We start from the raw sequence: 25,028 nt of genomic DNA, 5'->3' as shown, positions 1-25,028 counted from the left end.
GATGAGATGGCTGGATGGCATCATTGATGCAATCTACATGAACGTGGGCAAACTTTGGGAGATGGTGAGGGACAGGGAGGCCTGGCGTGCTGCAGTCCATGGGGTCGCAAAGAGTTGGACAGGACTGGGTGACTGAACAACAACAGGGTGTAGGCAGAGAAATAGCTCTCTTACTCTCCAGCCTTGTAAGTAAAAGATTTAAGAAAATGTTTAACTCTGGGGACATTAGAAAATGCTCAAGTCAAGTCCCTCCTTAGGCATAATCGGAAACCATTGTTTGCATTGTGCTTTTCAAATTCCATTGAATTCTGGAGAACAATGGTTATTTCTCCACATCTCCAGGGATCTCAGGTCATCTAGCAGCATTACCATTTGGGTTTTATCTTGCAGATTATTACCTCCAGTTTACTTACAGCCTCCTTCTCAAGACTATTGAATTGTCATGCTACAAGAGCCCTTTGAATCCTCTGTCAGTGTTTCTCAATTCTGGATGACAGAAAAATCAACTGAGGCTTTTAAAAAATATGTTATCTGCCTGTCTCCCAAGTCAATACAAATAAAAGCAAAAATAAACAAATGGGACTTATCAAATTTAAGCTGTTGCACAGCAAAGGAAACCTATAGAACAAAAGCCTACAGATAGGGAGAAAATATTTGCAAATGATGCCACGGATAAGGAACTTAATTTCCAAAATATACAAGCAGCTCATACAATTCAAAACAACAAAACCCCCAAACAGTCCAACCAAAAAATGGGCAGAAGACCTAAACAGACACTTCTCCAAAGAAGACATACAGCTGGCCAATAGGCACATGAAAAGATGCTCATCGGTAATTATTAGATGCAAATCAAAACTACAATGAGGTAACACCTCACACCAGACACAGTGGCCATCATTGAAAAATCTACAGGGAGTTCCCTGGCAGTCCAGTGGTTAAGACTTCACCTTCCATTGGAGGATTCGATCCCTGGTCAGGGAGTTAAGATCACTCGTGCATCTTGGCCAAAAAGAAACAGAATAAAAAGCAGGAACAATATGGTAACAAATAAAATAAAATTCTCTTTAAAAACAGTCTACATGAGAAAAAAATCTACAAATAGTAAATGCTGGAGAGGATGTGAAGAAAGGGGACCCCTCTTATGTTGCTGGCAATATAAATGGGTGCAACCATTATGGCAAACAGAATGGAGGTTCCTCAAGAAACTAACAGTGGAGTTGCAATCCCACTCCTAGGCATATGTCCAGACAAAACTGTGATTTGAAAAGATACATGCACCCTAATGTTCATAGCAACCCTATTTACAATGGCCCAGACATGAAGCAACCTAAATGTCCACTGACGGATAAATGGACGAAGATGTGGTACGTATACACAGTGGAATAGTTCTCAGCAATAGGTGGAGTCGCTCAGTCGTGTCCAGCTCTGTGCGACCCCGTGGACTGTAACCTACTAGGCTTCTCCGTCCATGGCATTCTCCAGGCAAGGATACTGGAGTGGGTTGCCATTTCCTTCTCCAGGGGATCTTCCCAACCCAGGGATTGAACCCAGGTCTCCTGCATTGGAGGCAGACGCTTTAACCTCTGAGCCACCAGGGAAGCCACCAACTCAGCGATAAGAAAGGATGAAATGCCACTTGCAGCCACACAGATGGACCTAGAAATTATTATACTAAGAGAAAGACAAATTCTATATGCTATCACATATGTGGTGTCTAACATACAACACAAATGGACATATCTATGAAACAGAAATAGGCTCACACACATAGAGAACAGAGTTGTGGTTGCCAAGGTGGAGGGGAGGGAAGGACTGAAAGTTTGGGGCCAGCAGATGCAAACTATTATATGTAGGATGGATATACAGCAAAGTCCTACTGTATTGCACAGGCAACCATATTCAGTACCCTGTGACAGACCATAATGGAGAAGAGTACAAAAAAGAATATATGTAACTGAATCACTTTGTAATACAACAGAAATGAACACAGCTTTGTAAATCAACTTTACTTCAATAAATGTTTTTTAAAAAAGGCAACCTGGGCCTCACTGCAGTCCTATTGAATCAGAGTCCCTGGGTGGGGCTTGGGGGGCTGCAACTTGAATCTCCCTAGGTGATTTTCTTTTCACTTGCAATATAGTTGACATACAATAATATATTGGTTTCAGGTATAGAATATAGTACATTAACATTTATATGCATTGTGAATTAGTCACCACAATGTCTCGCCAGCATCTATCACCATACAAAATTGTTATAATATTATTGGCTGCTTCTATATTGTATGCGTCCCTGGTGGCTCAGTGGTAAAGAACTCGCCTACCAATGCAGGAGACACAGGTTCAATCCCTGGGTCAGGAAGATCCCCTCGAGAAGGAGACGGCAACCCACTCCAGTATTATTGCTTGGAAAGTCCTATGGACAGAGGAGCCTGGCGGGCCACAGTCCATAAGGTTACAAAAGTCAGACATGACTGAGCGACTGAACAATAACAACACATGACCAGGTAAAGCCTCAGTCGTATTGAAAACAAAAGAGAAAGCTAAAGTGGGTTCAACCTTGGCTTTCTGCTGACCTTGACCAAGCAAACAAGCCAGCCTTGGTGAGCAAATATATGCCATCCAGACGTGCCTGCCACCCTCCTCCTCAAGGTGAAGTCCGGAGAGTTACCAACCCAGGGATGGCTTTGGTGCCACAGTTTCCCCCTCCTATTTCTTTCCTTCACCTTTAGCCAAATCCACGCAGCTAGCTGTGGGGTGAGCTGACACGCGACAAAATTTGTCCCAGTGGAAGTTCACGCATTCCTTTCATACAGTGCAAGAGAGCGGGAGAGGCTTTTCAGACCAAGAAGGTGTGCTGGGCAGGGAACACACATGATTGGCAGCAAAGGGGCTGAGGGACAGATACTAGGAGCCCTCTTTCCTGCTGCTCAGCATGTGACAAAGCTGGAAAAGGGGGAAGACTTTCAGATTTACATGAGGTCTCAAATCTTGAAGAATCCTAAATTTGTTTGCATTTGGGAACCCATAACAGTTTCTGCTGCTAGATGAAACTCAAGTTCATTTAAGGTGAGTCTAATGATTGAATTTTCATTGGCATCAGGGCACAGTAGCTATAGTAGTTTGCAGTCCATAGTCCGCTCATAACTTGAAATCAGAAACTGAAAGGCAGTCACATAAGTGGGAGGAGAGATTTCATTAATCTATTCAACAAATATTTCTTGACTGACGACTAAGAGCAGGTTTGGTGCTAGTTGTAGACAGTACAGCTCAGCCTGGAGCAAAACCCAAGTCATTCCTCTGAGAGGTGTGGGGAGATAAAAAGGTGGAGTTGATAAGTCCAAGTGTTGTTCAGTCACTCAGTCGTGTCCGACTCTGCGATCCCTTAGACTGCAGCACCCCAGGCTTCCCTGTCCTTCACCATCTCCCGGAACTTGCTCAGACTCATGTCCACTGAGTCAGTGATGTCGTCCAACCATCCCATCCTCTGTCGACCCCTTCTCCTCCTGCTTTCAATCTTTCCCAGCAGCAGGGTCTTTTGCAATGAGCCAGCTCTTTACATCTGGTGGCCAAAGTATTGGAGTTTCAGCTTCAACATTAGTCCTTCCAATGAATATTCAGGACTGATTTCCTTTAGGATTGACTGGTTTGATCTCCTTGCAGTCCAAGGGACTCTCTAGAGTCTTCTCCAACACCACAGTTCAAAAGCATTAGTTCTTCAGTTCTCAGCCTTCTTTATAGTCTCACATCCATAGACTATTGGAAAAAACTCTCACATCCATAGATGACTACTGGGAAAACCATAGCTTTGACTATATGGACCCTTGTTGGTAAAGTAATGTCTCTGCTTTTTAATATGCTATCTGTCATAGCTTATCTTCCAAGAAGCAAGCGTCTTTTAATTTCATAGCTGCAATCACTGTCCACAGTGATTTTGGACCCTAAGAAAATGAAATCTGTCACTGTTGTTTCCCCATCTGTTTGCCATGAAGTGACGGGACGGGATGCCATGCTCTTAGTTTTTTGAATGTTGAGTTTTAAGCCAGCTTTTTCACTCTCCTCTTTCTCCTTCATCAAGAAGCACTTTAACTCCTCTTCACTTAGTGCCATAAGGGTGGTGCCATCTGCGTATCTGAGGTTATTGGTATTTCTCCCAGCAATCTTGATTCTGGCTTATGGTTCATCCAACCCGGCATTTTGCATGATGTACTCTGCATACAAGTTAAACAAGCAGGGTGACAATATACAGCCTTGACGTACTCCTTTCCCAATTTGGAACCAGTCCATTGTTCTCTGTCCAATTCTAACTGTTGCTTCGTGACCTGGATATATGTTTCTCAGGAGGCAGGTTAAGTGATCTGGTATTTCCATCTCTTTAAGAATTTTCCAGTTTGTTGTGATCCACCCACACAGTCAAAGGCTCTATAGCATAGTCAACAAAGAGAAGTAGATTTTTTTTGGAATTCTCTTGCTCTTTCTATGTTCCAGCCAACAGATGTTGGCAATTTGATCTCTGGTTCCTCTGCCTTTTCTTAATCCAGCTTGAACATCTGGAAGTTCGTGGTCACATACTGCTGAAGACTAGCTTGAAGGATTTTGAGCATTACTTTGCTAGCATGTGAAATGAGTGCAGTTGTGCGGTAGTTTGAACATTCTTTGGCATTGCCTTTCTTTGGGATTGGAATGAAAACTGACCTTTTCCAATCCTGTGGCCACTGCTGAGTTTTCCAAATTTGCTGGCATATTGAGTGCAGCACTTTCATAGTATCATCTTTTAGGATTTGAAATAGCTCCACTGGAATTCCATCATCTCCACTAGCTTTGCTCATAGTGATGCTTCCTAAGCCCACTTGACTTCACATTCCAGGATATCTGGCTCTAGGTGAGTGACCACACCATCGTGGTTATCTGGGTCATAAAGATCATTTTTGTGCAGTTCTTTTGTGTATTCTTGCCACCTCTTCTTAATATCTTGTGCTTCTGTTAGGTCCATACTGTTTCTGTCCTTTATTGTGCTCATCTTTGCATGAAATGTTCCCTTGGTATTTCTAATTTTCTTGAAGAGATCTCTAGTCTTTTCCATTCTGTTGTTTTCCTCTATTTCTTTGCATTGATAACAGAGGAAGGCTTTCTTATCTCTCCTTGCTATTCTTTGGAACTCTGCATTGAAATGGGTATATCTTTCCTTTTCTCCTTTGCGTTTCGCTTCTCTTCTTTTCTCAGCTATTTGTAAGGCCTCCTCAGGCAGCCACCTTGCCTTTTTGCCTTTCTTTTCCTTGGGGCTGGTCTTGGTCACCACCTCCTGTATGGTATTATGAACTTCTGTTCATACTTCTTCAGGTACTCTAGCTATCAGATTTAATCCCTCGAGTCTGTTTGTTACTTTCACTATATAATCATAAGGGATTTGATTTAGGTCATACTTGAATGGCCTAGTGATTTTCCTTACTTTTTCAACTTAAGCCTGAATTTTACAATAGGAGTTCATGATCTGAGCCGCAGTCAGCTCCTGGTCTTGATTTTCCTGACTGTATAGAGCTTCTCCATCTGTGGCTGCAAGGAATATAATCAGTCTGATTTTGGTGTTGACCATCTGGTGATGTCCATTGTAGAGTACCAAGTACATGTATGCTTATGCACACGCACATCAAATAGAACGAGAGGTAAGTGCTGCTAAGAAAAAGGAGGGAAGGGGCAGAGCCCAGTTTGTGGGTCTGTGGGTCAATGGTTGTTTTACGTGGATGAGTGGGAACAAGAAGTGAGAGAGAGGCAGGCAGCCTTTGGGGTTAAGGGTGCTAGACCACTGCCGTTCGTCAGTAGCTCCTTATTCTTCCCCTAAACTTCCATCAGTCAAAGGCATTTACTCCCCACTGGGCCACTGTGCCTTCACTTTCTACCTACGTCTTCATTAGACCTGCGCACAACATAGTGACCTCTGGGCAGCCTCTTCCTGCTGGATGTGCGGCCCCTCAGATACCTTCTAGCCTCCTAACAGGCCAGGTTGGTTGTCTGGTCTTGTCTCTATCCTCCTCACTCTCCAGGGTAGGGCATGATTGCATTGCTGCTGTCTCAAGCTCCATCTGTGCCATCAATGACCCCTAACCTCTGCAGGGAAGGAGGTGTGCAGAGCTGTCATACCTGGACTCCTGTGACCTCACGAATCATTACCTTGAAGCCGAGGGGCAGTGAGCTGGCTGCCTTCCCAGGTTTTAGCTCATTCACTTCTCCCTGTACCCGTGGGAGGATGATGTGTCTACTGTCCTCAGTTTGCAGATGAAGGAAATTACCCACGGCTAGAGGCAGAGTTGGGCAAGTCTTATCCACAAAGAAAATCCCTTTCTTTAAGGAAACAAAGCACAATTATAGAAAGTTCAAAGGTCTAGGGTTTAAATAACGCCCCAAGTGTAGTCACAAGGCAAAAAATGATTACTCAGGAAAGCAGAGAGGACTTAAGTACTCTTAAATACTGCCTGTGGGTTGGCACAAACAAGGGTCATTTGTGAGAAGCCTAGATAGAATGACCAACTTAGGTATGGGAGAGCCATTTAACACACCTGTGGATAGCTTTGTTCATATATCTTTTTGTTGCTAAAGGAATTTGTAAAAAAAATTACAGAGTTATCAAAAGTCATCCAGAATCAGAAGAATGTCCACAAACTGACCACATACCCCACAACTCCCCTCCCTCACCCTCTTTAAAAACCTTTCCCTTAAAAAAAAAAAAAAAAAACAAACAAAAAAACACCTTTCCCTGAAAGCCTTCGAGGAGTTCAGTCCCTTTGAGCACTCGCCACCTGGACTCCTTGCTTGCCGCCTGCAATAAATGCTGCACTTGCCCTTCACCACAGCCTGGTGTCTGTAAATCGGCTTTTTTGGGTGAGCGTTCCTGAATTTGGCTCGGTGACAGTACCATGCTCCATGTATCCCGAATGTCCTTGAAAGCCAGTTGAAAATAGGAGAAAATAGGTCTAACCAGTCAGTTTACATACTTACTGTTCAAGGAAAGTTTAGTGAGCCCTGCCAGGCTCTGTTAGAGAGTTGGGGATGTGGTGGCAAACAAATACAGCCCTTTCTCTCCCAGAGCCCATGCGATGGTTCATGACTGAAGCAAGCACATATCTGGATGGGACAACGGTGGTAGCAGTACGTACCTGGAAGGAAATAAGTTGGGAATGGACAGGGGCAGATCCCAACTGTGGATTGTTTTGCATTTTTTTTTTAAAGATGTATTTATTTATGGGCCGTGGTGGGTTTCCACTGCTGAACGAGGGCTTTGTCTGTCTGGTTGTGGTGAGGGGGACTACTCTTCGCTGTGGTCCACAGGCTTCTCAATGCAGCGGCTTCTCTCGTTGCAGAGCATGGGTTCTAGGATGTCTGCCCTTGAGGAGCTGAGGCACATGGGTTCAGTTGTTGTGGCTCCCGGGCTTGGTTGCTCCCTGGCATGTGGGGTCTTCCTGAACCAGGGATCGAACTGGTGTCCCTTGCATTGCAAGGCAGATTCTTAACTACTGGGCCACCAGGGAAGCTCCAGACCCCAGTTTTGTGGAGGCTGAAGCTTATCTGAGGGCCAGCTTTTAGAAAAAGAATACATGAGCTATTAATTTTCCAGGGCTGTCATGATGAAGTATCACAAACTGGAGGCTTCAACAATAATTCTCTCAGTTCTGGAGGCTAGAAATCCAAGGTACAGTTGGTTCCTTCTGAGGACTCTGAGGGCAGGTCTGTCCCAGCCCTCCTTGGCTCATCCTTGCCTTGTAGATGACACATCACTCCATCCTCCACCTTCCCATGGCGTTGTTCCTGCACTGACATCTTCCTGTAAGTCTTGTTGGATTAGGAGCATGATTTTGCCTTTTTGTTTTTAATTTTATATTGGAGTATAATTAATTACAATGTTGTGTTAGTTTCAACTGTACAGCAAAGTGATTCTGTTATACATACACATGTATCTATTCTTTTGCAAATTCTTTTCCCATTTAGGGTATTACAGAATATTGAGCACATTTCCCTGAACTACACAGTAGGTCCTTGTTGGCTATCTATTTTATACCTAGTAGGGTGTATAGGAAAGCCCAAACTCCCTTTTTAATTGTGCATACCCACCCCACCCCCACCAGCATCAACTCATCTTAACTAATCACATCCAATGACCCTACATCCAATAAGATCCCGTTCTGAAATAGGCAGCCTTCAGCATGTCTTCTGTAGGGGACAAAATTCAACCCCAACACAAGTCTAGGGCTCTTCCCAGGGCTTTAGGGCCCTGTGCCAGCGAGGGGCTCTGAGGCATAACTTCTTCAGCGTGGCAGCAGCTGTCCCCCTGGGATGCAGGTGAGGAATGGTGTGACAGGGGTGGGCGCACCATCCCTGGGGTGGAGGGGACACGGCAGACCCATCACTGCCCCTCCTGTCTTCTCCACCTTCCTTGGAGGTCCCAGTCCCTCTTTTGCAAAAGCCCTCCCTGGGTTTCTCAAGGGCTTCCTCTGTCCCCACCCTCAGCAGCCCAGAAGTGGCCCCAGGAGAAACCATCAAGCAAAGAGGGTCAGGAGTTGGTGAACATACCCCTCAGCCTCCTCGTCCCTCAGAGGGACTTTTTTAAAAAATCTCTTATTGTGAGTGCAGATGCAGAAATCGAGGGCTTCGTGGATTACCCTAAGGCAGACACCCCATGACCACTGGGGGACTGTTCTCAGGTGCAACCTGTCCCGTCTCAGGGGCCACAGCACCAAGGCGAGACTTTTCTGACTCACTTCATTGCCTCACTGTGCTCCAGGCACCACGTTCCAAAGAAGTGGCTTGCGTCAGATTCTTGTCTCTGGATTAGTTTTTGGTGAAACCCAAAGCAGGCAGTTGGTAAGGAGAGGCTTCTTTAGAGAAATGGCATCTGTGGTGGGACCTGGGTGTTGAAAGGACGTTGGCCATGCAGGAATGTGGCCTGGTGTTTCAGATAGTGGGGGGAGGGTGGTGGTGGTGCCCATGGAAGCCCCAGGAGAATGGGCCCAGGTGCCCGGGCGACAGAAAGAAGCCTGCTCTGCGGCTGCGACACAGGCACAGGAGAGGCAGCAGAAGACTGGAGATCCGGTGTGTGGTCTGTGTGCATATGCACGTATTTGAGTTGTGTGGGTGGTGGGGCAAGGGCGCTGAGGGGAGAGTCCCTGCCTTCTTCCCTACCCCTGCCATCCAACCTGCACGTCCACAAGTGCACACACTCACCACAAGCAGAGCTTTGAAAACCCAATTTCATATGCCCATTCACAAGTATTTATTCAAATCAGGTCATTCGAAACCAAATCATCTCCCCATGAACCACACAAAGTGTGGAGATAACCTGAATCACCAGGACGCAGCCTCAACTGTGCTGTTCTGGCTAATGATGGAGACACAACTGTGCTTGCCCAACCGCAGCCCTGGAGCTGGGATGCCCCTTCCTGGGGGCAAGTTTCTCCAGCCAAAGGGGAGTGAGTCAGTGTGCAGAGAGCTGTCCCCACCTGAGGCTAGGGCGGGTGTGGCTCCCCCGCTAATGAATACCTGTCTTTGTTATGCTGCTGTGGAACAGGCCTGCCATGGAGTGCTTGTCGTGTGGATTGACATGCACAGTGAAAGGCTTTGCTGAAAAAAAAAAAAAAACCATTCAAGTCAAACTCAGGGACAGAAAGTAGAATGGCAGATGCTAGCTGCTGGGGGAGGGAGACTTGTTCTGTGGGTACAGACTTTCAGTTGTGTCAGGCGAAACAGTTCTGGAGACTGGTTATGCAGCGATGTGAATGTTGTTTTTCGTCAGTCTCCAAGTCATGTCTGACTCTTTCTGACCTCATAGACTGTACCTTGCCAGGTCTCCCTGTCCCTCACCATCTCTCAGAGTTTGCCCAAGTTCATGTCCATTGAATCCATGATGCCGTCCAACCATCTCATCCTCTGTCACCCTCTTCTCCTGGTGCCTCCAATCTTTCTCAGCATCAGAGTCTTTCGTAATGAGTTGGCTGTTCGCATCAGGTGGCCAAAATGTTGGCGCTTCAGCTTCAGCATCAGTCCTTCCAATGAGTATTCAGGGTTGATTTCCTTTAGGATTAACTTATTTGATCTCCTTGCTGTCCAGGGGACTCTCAAGAGTCTCCAACACCACAGTTCCAAAGCATCAGTTTTTCAGCACTCTGCCTTCTTTATGGTCCAACTTTCGCATCTGCACATGACTACTGAAAAGACCATAGCCTTGACTATATGGACCTTTGTCTGCACAGTCCTGTGTAGGTTTGTCATACCTTTTGTTCCAAGAAGCAATCGTCTCCTAATTTCATGGCTGCAGTCACCATCGCGGTGATTTTAGAGACCAAGAAGAGGAAATCTGTCACAGCTTCCACCTTTTCCCCTTCTATTTGCCATGAAGTAATGGGGCTGGATGTCATGATCTTAGGTTTTATAATACTGAGTTTTAAGCCACCCTTTTCACTCTCCTCTTTCACCCTCATTAAGCGGCTCACAGTGATGTGAATGTACTTAATAATATTTAAGGATGGTTAATTTGGGGGCCTCTTGCCTTCTGAGATGGCTCACACTCTGTGGAGTGCATGTCACTCTAAGTAAATCCACTTCTTGCCTATCAAAAAAAAAAAAGAGTGCTTAATATGGGTAAATTTTGTTATGTGTATTTTACCACAATTAAAAAAAAAAAATTCTAGGACTTCTCTGGTGGTACAGTGGATAGGAATCCACCTGCCAGTGCAGGGTACACAAGTTCAATCCCTGGTCCAGGAAGATCCCACGGAGATGCCACGGAGCAACTTAGCCCGTGTGCCACAACTGCTACTGAGCCTGTGCTCTAGAGCTTGGAAGCCACAACTGCCGAGCCAATGTGCCGCAAGTACCGAAGCCAGCGCACCCTAGAGCCCGTGCTCCGCAACCAGAGAAGCCGCCACAGTGAAAACCTGCACACTACAACTGTGAGGAGCCCCTGCTCGCTGCAACTAGAGGAAGCCTGCCCACAGGCTTGCAACAAGGACCTGGTGCAACCAAAAGATAAACAAATCAAAAATATTTTTCCAAAAATTCTCGGGGCTTCCCTAGTGATTGAGTGGCTAAGACTCCACGCTCCCCATGCACGGGGGTCCAGGTTCCATCCCTGGTCAGAGAACTAGGTCCTACATGCCCCAACTAAAAGATTCTATGTGCAGCAACTAAAACCCAGCACAGCCAAATAAATAAAAATGATTTTTTTTAATTCCTGAAAAAGCCCAGATATCAGACCATAGTTTAGGCAGCAGTCGTTAATTGCTCTGGGTTGAAACTTTTCTGACAGCACTTTTGGTTTCTGGCACTGTTCCAGGTGACCCATTCCAGCACCTTGGTGTTCCCAGGGGCAGCAGTCATCATTCCTAGTGACAGTGCCTTACATATTTGCTGTCCACAATCCAGCCCAACAGCCCAAGAGGGAGACTGAAAGATAAAGAAACTAGCTCTGAGAGGTTAGTGAACTGGCTCCAGGCACATAGGCACTGAAGGTCCTCTTTTCTTCCTCACGGCTGTGACTTTCCTCCAAAAGCCACAGAACATTGCTGACCCAGTCAAGATCCCTTTCCAGGTTTCCCCCTCACAGGCCCTTGCTCTGTCCTGGGCCCTGGCAACGAGGGTTTACAGCTGAGGCTTATTAAGTAGCTGACAGTTGTCCTCCTGTCAGGAAAAGGAGTCACCATTTTAAGGAGCTCACAGCGTCCAGCTGCCCACCTTCCTTTCTCGTTGGCAAATCAGGCCCAGGTTTTGCCTGCGTTTGCTGGAGCATCTAATCTGGGCTTTGTAGGACTGATTATTTAGAAAATCATAACTGCTGAGAAAGCTCTTAAACATATGTGGTTAAGTGTGAGCTCCAGACAACAGGCTCCTGTTCTGACTTTTGCTTAAGTACCCTGTGACCTAGGGCATGTGGAAATAGCTTGAGGATTTTACAGGCTAAGCCTTCCCCGACTCCTAGCCTTCCTCATGCCACCCTGTCACTGAGCCTGTTGCCCAAATTCCTGGGAGTGTCGAAATTGATACTATCTTAGAAAAAAAAAACAAACCTTCACATGTTACACTAATTAGGACAGGGCTCTGAATTCACCAGTAATGTTCACTGTAAAGTCCAAATGCAAAAGTCATGAACTTTGACTTTTAATTTTAATTTTTTGGCCACGCTGATTGGCATGTGGGAACTTCCCTGATCAGGGATCGAATTCTCACTTTCTGGGCCTTAATCACTGAACCACCAGGGAAGTTCCAGAAGTCATGGACTTTCAATTTAGACACTGGATTCAGGCTGATTGTGGCTTTAGACAAGTTACTTATTCTTTCCTATTCATTCATTTCTTGACTGAGAAACGAGACTGATGCCAGCGTAAAGCAGAAAATATTAAGAAGCAGTGACAAGAATACACAGAAGAACTATACAAAAGAGATCTTACTGACCCAGATAACCATGATGGTGTGATCACTCACCTAGAGGCAGACATCCTGGACTGCGATGTCAAGTGGGCCTTAGGAAACATCACTAAAGCTAGTGGAGATGATGCAATTCCAGCTGAGCTGTTTCAAATCCTAAAAGATGATGCTGTTAAAGTACTGCACTCAATATGCCAGCAAATTTGGAAAACTCAGCAGTGGCCACAAGATTGGAAAAGGTCAATATTCATTCCAGTCCCAAAGAAAGGCAATGCCAAAGAATGCTCAAACTACCGCACAATTGCACTCCTCACACACTAGAAAAGCAATGCTCAAAATCCTTCAAGCTAGTCTTCAACAGTATGTGAACCAAGAACTCCCAGATGTACAAACTAGATATAGAAAAGGCAGAGGAACCAGAGATCAAATTTCCAACGTTTGTTGGATCATAAAAAAAGCAAGAGAATTCCAGAAAAATATCTACTTCTGCTTTATTGACTATGCCAAAGCCTTTGACTGTGTGGATCACAACAAACTGTGGAAAATTCTTCAAGAGATGGGAATACAAGACCACCTTACCTGCCTCCTAAGAAAGCTGTATGCAGGTCAAGAAGCAACAGTTAGAACCAGACATGGAACAACAGACTGGTTCCAAATTGGTAAAAGAGTATGTCAAGGCTGTATGTTGTCACCCTGCTTATTTAACTTCTATGCAGAGTACATCATGTGAAATGCTGGGCTGAATGAAGCACAAGCTAGAATCAAGAATGCCAGGAGAAATATCAGTAACCTCAGATATGCAGATAGCACCACCCTTATGGCACAAAATGAAGTAGAATTAAAGAGCCTCTTGATAAAGGTGAAAGGGGAGAGTGAAAAAGTTAGCTTAAAACTCAGCATTCAAAAACTAAGATCATGGCATCCAATCCCATCAGTTCATGGCAAATAAATGGGGAAACAATGGAAACAGTGAGAGACTTTATTTTCTTGGGCTCCAAAATCACTGCAGATAGTGACTGGAGCCATGAAATTAAAAGCCGCTTACTCCTTGGAAGTAAAGCTGTGACCAACCTAGACAGGCTATTAAAAAGCAGAGACATTACTTTGCCAACAAAAGTTCATCTAGTCAAAGCGATGGATTTTCTACTAGTCATGTATGGATGTGAGAGGTGGACCATAAAGACGGCTGAGCACCGAAGAACTGATGCTTTTGAACTGTGGTATCAGACAAGACTCTTGGGAGTCCTTTAAACAGCAAAGAAATCAAACCAGTCCATCCTAAAGGAAATCAGTCCTGAGTATTCATTGGAAGGACTGAGGCTGAAGCTGAAGCTTCAGACTTTGACCACCTGATGTGAAGAACTGACTCATTGGAAAAGACCCTGATGCTGGGAAAAATTGAGGGCAGGAGGATGAGATGGTTGGATGGCATCACTGACTCAATGGACATGAATTTGAGCAAGCTCTGGAAGATGGTGAAGGACAGGAAGCCTGGCGTGCTGCAGTCCATGGGGTCACAAAGAGTTGGATACAACTGAGCAACTGAACAACAGCAGCAACAACCAACATAAAGATTAATAATGCGTGAAGAGACTGGTCCAGTGCCTGGCACATGGCAGGAGCCCCATCAGTATTGTCAGCCCCCCAGTAGGATTCTCTGGGAGCATGTATGCTTATGGCCATCATACCCTGAGAAACAGTTTGGCTTCTTACCATATAATTCTGTGAAGAGGATTAAGGTTCTTTGTACACACTTGTTTACATAGTTTTCTCAGCAAACTTAGATGCTGGTCAGATCCAAATGCGTATGGAGCAATATCACTTTCCCCCTAGAAGGGCAACCATGGACCTGAGTTGGTAGCAGAGACAGCTGGTGATATTGTTAGCTATTTCTCCCTGGAATGTGGGGAGGGGATTGGGGCATGGGTGGGTTTTAGCCCTCTGTGGTGGAGCATTCAGAAACTCCAGGATTCCAAACTGGATGGCACTATACCCCAACACCTTTGCTTCACAGGGGAACAAACAGAGATTCTTCAGAGAGAAGTTAGTAACTGAAGGGAGGTGTCCTACTGTGCTGGCAAGGGCTTGGACTGGGAGTAAGCTCATTAACTTCTGAGTTGTGGGAGATCAAGCTAGCCAACCCAACCTGAAGCAAGTTACTTAACTTCTTTGATTCTCAGTTTCCTCCTCCCGTAAATGCAAGTAGGATTACAGACTGTAATCAAGTGATTTAAAAAGAGATAATGATGCTAAATGGAAATGAGACAGTGACTATCCTAATCCGACAAACGTCTGTCTAGTCAAAGCTATGATTTTTCCAGTGGTCATATATGGATGTGAGAGTTGAACCATAAAGAAAGCTGAGCATTGAAGAATGGATACTTTTGACCTGTGGTGTTGAAGAAGACTCTTGAGAGTTTCTTGGACTACAAGGAGATCCAACCAGTCCATCCTAAAGGAAATCAGTCCTGAATATTCATTGGAAGGACTGATGCTGAAGCTGGAGCTCCAATACTTTAGCCACCTGATGTGAAGAACAGACTCACTGGAAAAGACCCTGATGCAGGGAAAGATTAAAGGCAGGAGGTGAAGGGGATCACAGAGGATGAGATGGTTGGATGGCATCACTGACTCAATGGTCATGAGTTTGAGCAGGCTCCAGGAGTTGGTGATGGACAGGGAAGCCTAGTGTGTTGCAGTTCATGGGGTCACAAAGAGTCGGACATGACTGAGCAACTGAACTGAACTATTCTAATACATGATTACTCTTGTCTCTGATCCTTTAAGAAAGGAAATAACAAAGCTATCAAACAGATGAGTGAGACCATCAGAGCACACCTGGGGTGGTGTCCCCACTGCCTCCCAGGGAGCCTGGCCTATGAGCTCGGGGGTGGCAGAATCCCACACGTACTTGGAGAAATCTCCTGACTCTACAGAGGAAGAGACTCTAGATCAGTCAGCTAAATGCCAGCTCAGTTCCCAAAGGACTATGGAGATTTTCAAAATCTGTCTTCTACTCTGGTTAAGCCCCTCCTTCTGATGGAAACGAAGAGCTCTGGTCAAACTACTTGTTTGATGGCCCCAGGGACTCAGGCCCCAGAGGGAGTCAGGTACTCAGAAAGGAAAGAAAGAAATCTTCAGAAATTTGATGACGCTGTCATTCAGACTTGATTTTTGGTGAATTCTCTTGCTTTCACTTATCTGTTTTTGAGAAGGTAGCAGGAGATGAAAAGATTGCTTTCATGAAATTTAGGGATGGCAGAATTTGAACTGGAAACTGCAATTGTTTTCAACTCTAAAAGTCCTCAAAGTTGGGGCATCGTGGGTGAGCTACCAGGCTTATTTATGCATCTGTGAAGAGAAAGCAGCCACTTCAGCCAGGGAGCACTTAGAGGATGGGGTGTGTGCCTAACAAATGGGACACACAGGGTTTAGAAGCCCGGCTTGCTAGGCTAGCATTTTTTTGGTCAACGCTAAACCAAAAAAACGTGGAAAGGTGACATGAAAGTACTTTCACTCAAGACAACAACAGAAAAGAACTACTTTCTCACACATTTAAGGCCCAGCCTGGAGGGGAAACCAACGGTCATGATGTGTGTTTATTAAGTCAACTATACTCCAATAAAATTTTTAAAAATAAAATTTCCTTGCAAAATTGTGATGAGAAAAAAAGCTGTGTGATTATTATGGCTTATGGCTTAGATCAGACTGCTGTTCGGGGGGGTTGGAACCCCAACCAAACCCCCACAAAGTGCCAAAAAAAAAAAAAAATCTCAGCTACTAATTGGAAGGGATATTTGAAGCTTAAACCACAACCGGAAAAGGAAAGATATAAGCATCTGAATGCAGAGTTCCAAAGAATAGCAAGAAGAGATAAGAAAGCCTTCTTCAGCGATCAATGCAAAGAAATAGAGGAAAACAACAGAATGGGAATGACTAGAGATCTATTCAAGAAAATTAGAGATACCAAGGAAACATTTCATGCAAAGATGGGCTCAATAAAGGACAGAAATGGTATGGACCTAACAGAAGCAGAGGATATTAAGAAGAGGTGGCAAGAACACACAGAAGAACTATACAAAAAAGATCTTCACGACCCAGATAATCATGATGATATGATCACTCATCTAGAGCCAGACATCTTGGAATGTGAAGTCAAGTGGGCCTTAGAAAGCATCTCTACGAACAAAGCTAGTGGAGGTGATGGAATTCCAGTTGGGCTGTTTCAAATCCTGAAAGATGATGCTGTGAAAGTGCTGCACAGCACTTGCCAGCAAATTTGGAAAACTCAGCAGTGGATGCAGGACTGGAAAAGGTCAGTTTTCATTCCATTCCCAAAGAAAGGCAGTGCAAAAGAATGCTCAAACTACTGCACAATTGCACCATCTCACATGCTAGCAAAGTAATGTTCAAAATTCTCCAAGCCAGGCTTCAGCAATACGTGAACCGTGAACTTCCTAATGTTCAAGCTGGTTTTAGAAAAGGCAGAGGAACCAGAGATCAAATTGCCAACACCTGCTGGATCATGGAAAAAGCAAGAGAGTTCCAGAAAAACGTCTCTTTCTGTTTTCTTGACTATGCCAAAGCCTTTGACTGTGTGGATCACAATAAACTGTGGACAATTCTGAAAGAGATGGGAATACCAGACCACCTGACCTGCCTCTTGAGAAATCTGTATGCAGGTCAGGAAGCAACAGTTAGAACTGGACATGGAACAACAGACTGGTTCCAAAGAGGAAAAGGAGTACATCAAGGCTGCATATTGTCACCCTGCTTATTTAACTTATACGCAGAGTACATCATGAGAAACGCTGGGCTGGAGGAAGCACAAGCTGGAATTAATATTGCCGGGAGAAATATCAATAACCTCAGATATGCAGATGACACCACCCTTATGGCAGACAGTGAAGAGGAGCTAAAAAGCCTCTTGAAAGTGAAAGAGGAGAGCGAAAACGTTGGCCTAAAGCTCAACATTCAGAAAACGAAGATCATGGCATCCGGTCCCATCACTTCATGGGAAATAGATGGGCAAACAGTGGAAACAGTGTCAGACTTTATTTTGGGGGGCTCCAAAATCACTGCAGATGGTGACTGCAGCCACGAAATTAAAAGACGCTTACTCCTTGGAAGAAAAGTTATGACCAACCTAGATAGCATATTCAAAAGCAGAGACATTACTTTGCCGACTAAGGTCCATCTAGTCAAGGCTATGGTTTTTCCTGTGGTCATGTATGGATGTGAGAGTTGGACCGTGAAGAAGGCTGAGCGCCGAAGCATTGATGTTTTTGAACTTTGGTGTTGGAGAAGACTCTTGAGAGTCCCTTGGACTGCAAGGAGATCCAACCAGTCCATTCTGAAGGAGATCAACCCTGGGATTTCTTTGGAAGGAATGATGCTAAAGCTGAAGCTCCAGTTTTGGCCACCTCATGCGAAGAGTTGACTCATTGGAAAAGACTCTGATGCTAGGAGGGATTGTGGGCAGGAGGAGAAGGGGACGACCGAGGATGAGATGGCTGGATGGCATCACTGACTCGATGGACGTGAGTCTGAGTGAACTCCGGGAGTTGGTGATGGACAGGGAGGCCTGGCGTGCTGCGATTCATGGGGTCGCAAAGAGTCGGACACGACTGAGCGACTGAACTGAACTGAAACCACAACCAAGCGAATGAATGCATGCCCACCCCACCCCCCGCCCCGGCCTTGGTTTTTTGTTTTTTTTTTTCACTAATAAAGGGTTACTCTGGTTCTGAGGGTCTGTTCCTGCAGTCCTGGATCATAACCTCACAGGGAAGGGATATTAATGGCCCTCCTTGGATTAGGAACTTGCTGACTTACGAGGATTTAGAACCTAACATTGAGGGCAGCTCCATTCCTCCAGGTCTTTTTCACAATGCAACTATTCTGCACCTTTGCTGAGGATTGCAAACACAGGAATGCGTGCCTAGTAACATGGAATCCACTCTTAATTCTACAAATGCTGCTTGGGTTTCTTCGGGTTCTGCTTTTCAAAGAAAATTCTAGGTGTGTGCCCTGGATCACAAAAGGGGTCCATTGCAGAGAACCCCCTCAAACACATCCTTACCCACTCTTTTTGATCTGTGTGTGCCAATTCACACACGCCTGTTACAGCGGCCACCTTCTGAGCGGCAGGGATACATTCTTTGTCCACATCTGAAAGCGTCCCTCTTGCTGGGTCCAGTTATTGGCCTCAGGAGCTATATGCCAATCTGGATTAAACAAAAACCAAACTCCATTTTCAGATGACGCCTTGCATTCTTCTTCCTCTAACATGTCATTCATTTTCCAACCAAAAAGTACCTGCATGTCCCTCTGTTGTCAAATCCTACTCCTTTCCCCATTCTCTGGGTTGTCACCACACCCCTTTCTGCTAATCCCCACTGCAGACCTGGCCCGCAGCCCAGTGGGGATCTCTGACTTTGATGTCTTCAGGCCTCAGCTGCCCCTTCTCCTCCACTCCAAGCCCCCCCTTGCAGGTGCTACCCCTGTCCTTATCCTGTTTCAGAATCAATACACAAAGAGGTTCTCAGGGTTTTTGTGCTTTTGGGTTTCTGCGGGTACAATTTTTTCAGGACCTTTCCAAGGATCAGACTATCCTTGCTTCATTCCAAATAACTAAGGCTTCTCGCAGGTTTTCATAAGAAAACACTTTTTTTTTTTCCTTATCCAAACAGATCTTCCAAGTCAGCTGGTGTGTAGAACAGCAGCAACAGCCCTGGCTTGGACAGCTCACAGTGCTCACCTCTGGCTAATCTCTTGGAACCTCCCTGTCTTCATGGGAATTTACACAGGATGGTATTTGCCTCCCCAGGCCAATATGGGTGAAAACGATAGCCTGCAGGTATGGTCTGGCAAAGTTTAGATACCTGATACTGTTGTGGGCACCAGCCACATCATGACTGCCCTATTTTTTTTTAATATTTATTTTTATTTATTTATGGATTTGGCTGTGCCCAGTCTTCATTGTTGGAGAAGGAAATGGCAACCCACTCCAGTGTTCTTGCCTGGAGAATCCCAGGGACGGGGAAGCCTGGGGGGCTGCTGTCTGTGGGGTCGCACAGAGTTGGACACGTCTGAAGCGACTTAGCAGCAGCAGCAGCAGTCTTCACTGTGCCCCGGGGACCTCTCATATTCCTTGCAGCATTGGGGATCTTTGATCTTCCATGTGGCGTTCAAGATCATTAGTTGTGGTGTGCAAGATCAATTCCCCAACCAGGGATTGAACTCATGCCCCCTGCATTGTGAGCAGAGTCTTAGCCACACCACTACCACAGAAGTCCTGTGACTCTCCTAGTTAAGGCATTGAGTTCTTTATTACTGAATTCTTTTTTTTTCAACTTTTATGGGAGTATAGTTGATTGACAATTTTGTTAGTTTCAGGTGTGTACAGCAAAGTGAATCAGTCATGTATATATGGATATGGATATACATATACTCATTCTCGTTCAGATTCTTTTCCTGTATAGATTATTACAGAATATTGAATAAAGTTCCTTGTGCTATACAGTAGGTCCTTGTTAGCAACCTATTGTATATATGTTTATGTGTGTGCTCAGTCAAATCCAAGTCTTTGTGGCCCCATGGACTGTAGCCCACCAGGCTCCTCTCTGTCCATAGAATTTTCCAAGTGAGAATACTGGAGTGGGTTGCCATTTCCTACTCTAGGGAATCTTCCTGACACAGGGATTGAACCCAAATCTCTGTGTCTTCTGCTTTGGCAGGCAGATTCTTTACCACTGTTCCATCTGGGAAGCCCCTATTTTAAAATATATAATAGTGTGTGTGTATTAATCCCAATCTAATTTATTACTTCCTCCTACATTTTCCCTTTGGTAACCATAGATTTGATTTTGGGATCTGTGAGTTTGTTTCTGTTTTGTAATAAAGTTCATTTGTATTTTAAATTAGCTTTCACATATAAGTGATATCATATGATGCTGGTCTTTCTCAGACTTACATAAGTGTGATAGTTTCTAGATCTATCCCTGTTGCTGCAGAGGCCTCTGTTACTGAATTCTGATTCATTTGCGTATGCCAGCACGAGAGTATCAGCTCCTTAACTTGGGATATTTTGTCTTTGCGTCCTCTCTGCCTAATGTAGTATCTAGCCAAGTACCTGTAGAATGAATGTGCTTAGTCAATTGGTTATGTCCAACTCTTGGTGACCCACCAGGCTCCTCTGTCTATGGGATTCTCTAGGCAAGAATACTGGAGTAGGTTGCCATGCCCTCCTCCAGGGGATCTTTCCAACCCAGGGATCAAACCCAGGTCTCCAGCACTTCAGGTGGGTTCAGGTGAGCCACTAGGGAAGCCCCTGGAATGAATAAGTAAGTTCATTTTTACTTAGGATTTAAACCAGTGTTTCATATAAGAATTTAGATGGCTTCTTTGCTCAGCTTCTGTGAAAATGCTCAGTCCTACCAAGGAAGCTAAGGGAGTGTTGGAGTGAGGCCCTCGTTTCTGGTGCTCAATGCACCTGGCAGTCGTCCACTTGGCACTCACCCCTCCACGGCCTCCGTCTCTGAGCTCACCTGCATCTACCCAACCCTCATCCTGTGCAAGGATGAGGTGCCACTCACGTCGAGTATGGTCAACGCCCTCATTACAGCAGCCAACGTGAACGTCAAGCCTTTCTGGCCAGGTTTGTTTGCAAAGGCCCTGGCCAATGTCAACATCGAGACTCTTATCTACAACACAGGGCTGGTGGCCCTGCCCCAACAGGAGGTTCTGCCCCTACAGAGGACAAAACGGGAGCAGAGAAAGAAGACTCTGAGGAGTCTGAAGATGACATAGGGTTTGGTCTTCTGATTAAATCTCTGGTGTAATATTTCTATTTTGTAATATTCAATCAAAAGCTGACCTCTTAGAAAAATGAAAAAGAATTTTTGATTGTCAAAGGTCAAATGCCCCCCAGAAATATAGCCAAAACTGCTGGCACACAGGAAGGGGGCCACCAGGCAGTGGAATGAACACACATTTGATAACACATGGGAACATGTGTTCCTTCCTGCTCCCGCTGCAGGACTAGGCTCGTTAGATAAGCCCCATGAAGCTCAGTAGAGTCTGGGTTCTCCAGTCACTGTCTCAATCTCACATCCTGTCTCTAAGTGTGACCTTGTGCCAGTTACTTAATCTCTCTGAGGCTCAGTCTTCTCATCTATAAAATGAAGATATTAACAATACTAACTGCTTCCCTGGTGGCTCAGATGGTAAAGAGTCCATGGGCAATGCAGGAGACCAGGTTCAATCCCTTGGTCAGGAATATCTCCTGGAGAAGGGAATGCCAACCCACTTCAGTATTCTTGCCTGGAGAATTTCATGGACAGAGGAGCCTGGTGGGCTACAGTCCATGGGGTTGCAAAGAGTCAGACACAACTAACACTTTCAACTTTTTTTCTTTCCTACCTCACAGCCATGTTGAGAATGAAATAAGATAATTGATTAAAAACCTTAGTTCAGGGCTAGTGAATAATAGAATTCTCAACAAATGTCCACTGTGTTCAGTATACCACATTCAAAGGTTATCCAAATGCCCTCTATCTTTAACTTTGCTTCTGTTTTCAATGAAAAGCTTCTGAAGTTTTAATACCTCTATTGGTCTCTATTCATCAAGCACTTCAAGCCAAGCACTGACCCTGCTAGGCTTGGGCAACAGAGAAATAAAAGATCATCCCAGCCCTTAAGTTACAGTCTCAGGGGGAAAACAAACTGTGTATTTAAATAGCACGTGGTAAGCACAAATGTTGGAAGAGGGTGTTTGCTGTGACCAGTGCATTCTTTTGGCAGAACTTTATTAAGCCTTTGCCCTCCTTCATTCTGTACTCCAAGGCCAAATTTGCCTGTTACTGTTACTCCAGTTGTTTCTTGGAAAAGGCAATGGCACCCCACTCCAGTACTCTTGCCTGGTGGGCTGCAGTCCATGGGGTCGTGAAGAGTCAGACACGACTGAGCACTTCACTTTCAATTTTCACTTTCATGCATTGGAGAAGGAAATGGCAACCCACTCCAGTGTTCTTGCCTGGAGAATCCCAGGGACAGGGGAGCCTGGAGGGCTGCTGTCTATGGGGTCACACAGAGTCGGACATGACTGAAGCGACTTAGCAGCAGCAGCAGCAGCCAGGTTTTTCTTGACTTCCTACTTTTGCATTCCAGTCCCCTATAATGAAAAGGATATCTTTTTTGGGTGTTAATTCTAGAAGGCCTTGTAGGTCTTCATAGACCTGTTCAGTGTCAGCTTCTTCAGCATTACTGGTCGGGGAATAGACTTGGATTACCATGATATTGAATGGTTTGCCTTCGAAACAAACAGAGATCATTCTGTCATTTTTGAGACTGCATCCAAGTACTGCATTTCGGACTCTTGTTGACTGTGATGGCTACTCCATTTCTTCTAAGGGATTCTTGCCCACAGTAGTAGACATAATGGTCATCTGAGTTAATTTCAACCATTCCAGTACATTTTAGTTCACTGATTCCTAAAATGTTGACGTCCACTCTTGCCATCTCCTATTTGATCACTTCCAATTTGCTTGATTCTTGGAACTGACATTCCAGGTTCCTATGCAATATTGCTCTTTACAGCATTGGACCTTGCTTCCATCACCAGCCCACATCCACAGCTAGGTGTTGTTTTTGCTTTGGCTCCATCCCTTCATTCTTTCTGGAGTTATTTCTCTAATGATCTCCAGTAGCATTTTGGGCACCTACCAACCTGCGGAGTTCTATCAGTGTCCTATCTTTTTGCCTTTTCATACTGTTCATGGGGTTCTCAAGGCAGGAATACTGAAGTGGTTTGCTATTCCCTTCTCCAGTGAACCACGTTTTGTCAGAACTCTCCACCATGACCCGTCCATCTTGGGTGGCCCTACGTGGCATAGCTCATCGTTTCATTGAGTTAGACAAGGCTGTGGTCCATGTGATCAGATTGGTTAGTTTTCTGTGATGGTGGTTTTCAGTCTGTGTGTCCTCTGATGGAGAAGGACAAGAAGCTTATGGAAGCTTCCTCGTGGGAGAGACTGACTGAGGGGGATACTGGGTCTTGTTCTGATGGGCGAGGCCATGCTCAGTATATCTTTAATCCAATTTTCTGTTGAAGGGTGGAGCTGTTCCCTCCCTGCTATTTCAGCTCAGTTCAATTCAGTCACTCAGTCATGTCCAACTCTGCCATCCCATGAATCGCAGCACGTCAGGCCTCCCTGTCCATCACCAACTCCCGGAGTTCACTCAGACTCATGTCCATCGAGTCAGTGATGCCACCCAACCATCTCATCCTCTGTCTTCCCCTTCTCCTCCTGCCCCCAATCCCTCCCAGCATCAGAGTCTTTTCCAATGAGTCAACTCTTCACATGATGTGGCCAAAGTACTGGAGTTTCAGCTTCAGCATCAGTCCCTCCAAAGAAATCCCAGGGCCTCCTTCAGATTAGACTGGTTGGATCTCCTTGCAGTCCAAGGGACTCTCAAGAGTCTTCTCCAACACCACAGTTCAAAAGCATCAAATCTTAGGCACACAGCTTTCTTCACAGTCCAACTCTCACATCTATACATGACCACTGGAAAAACCATAGCCTTGACTAGACGGACCTTAGTTGGCAAAGTAATGTCTCTGCTTTTCAACATGCTACCTAGGTTGGTCTTAACTTTTCTTCCAAAGAGCAAGCGTCTTTTAATTTCATGGCTGCAGTTACCATCCGCAGTGATTTTGGAGCCCAAAAAAATAAAAGTTTCCGACTGCTTCCACTGTTTCCCCATCCGTTTCCTATGATGGGACCAATTGCCATGATCTTCATTTTCTGAATGTTGAGCATTAAGCCAACATTTTCACTCTCCTCTTTCACTTTCATCAAGAAGCTTTTGAGTTCCTCTTCACTTTCTGCCATAAGGGTGGTGTCATCTGCATATCTGAGGTTATTGATATTTCTCCCGGCAATCTTGATTCCAGCTTGTGCTTCTTCCAGCCCAGTGTTTCTCATGATGTACTCTGCATAGAAGTTAAATAAGTGGGGTGACAATATACAGCCTTGATGTACTCCTTTTCCTATTTGGAACCAGTCTGTTGTTCCATGTCCAGTTCTATGTTGCTTCCTGACCTGCATGTAAGTTTCTCAAGAGGCAGGTCAGGTGGTCTGGTATTCCCATCTCTTTCAGAATTGTCCACAGTTTATTGTGATCCACACAGTCAAAGGCTTTGGCGTAGTCAAGAAAGCAGAAAGAGATGTTTTTCTGGAACTCTCTTGCTTTTTCCATGATCCAGCAGATGTTGGCAATTTGATCTCTGGTTCCTCTGCCTTTTCTAAAACCAGCTTGAACATCTGGAAGTTCATGGTTCACATATTGCTGAAGCCTGGCTTGGAGAATTTTGAACATTACTTTGCTAGCATGTGAGATGGTGCAATTGTGCAGTAGTTTGAGCATTCTTTTGCATTGCCTTTCTTTGGGAATGGAATGAAAACTGACCTTTTCCAATCCTGTGTCCACTGCTGAGTTTTCCAAATTTGCTGGCATATTGAGTGCAGCACTTTCACAGCATCATCTTTCAGGATTTAAAATAGCTCAACTGGAATTCCATCACCTCCACTAGCTTTGTTTGTAGTAATGCTTCTTAAG

At 45.0% G+C, this 25,028-nt stretch overlaps 1 non-coding gene across 1 annotated transcript; it reads right to left on the bottom strand.

Annotated features, from left to right (window-relative positions):
* Nucleotides 1–1,526: 1,526 nt before the first annotated feature.
* Nucleotides 1,527–1,598, bottom strand: TRNAW-CCA (transfer RNA tryptophan (anticodon CCA)). Its single transcript has one exon. It is a non-coding gene; the product is annotated as a tRNA-Trp (tRNA).
* Between the last annotated feature and the right edge of the window lie 23,430 nt (nucleotides 1,599–25,028).

Source organism: Ovis canadensis, chromosome 12 (assembly GCF_042477335.2).
Source record: "Ovis canadensis isolate MfBH-ARS-UI-01 breed Bighorn chromosome 12, ARS-UI_OviCan_v2, whole genome shotgun sequence".
NCBI classification, from domain to species: domain Eukaryota; kingdom Metazoa; phylum Chordata; class Mammalia; order Artiodactyla; family Bovidae; genus Ovis; species Ovis canadensis.
Note: the sequence above shows the minus strand (reverse complement) of the source record. Positions and strands in the feature narration are given on the sequence as shown.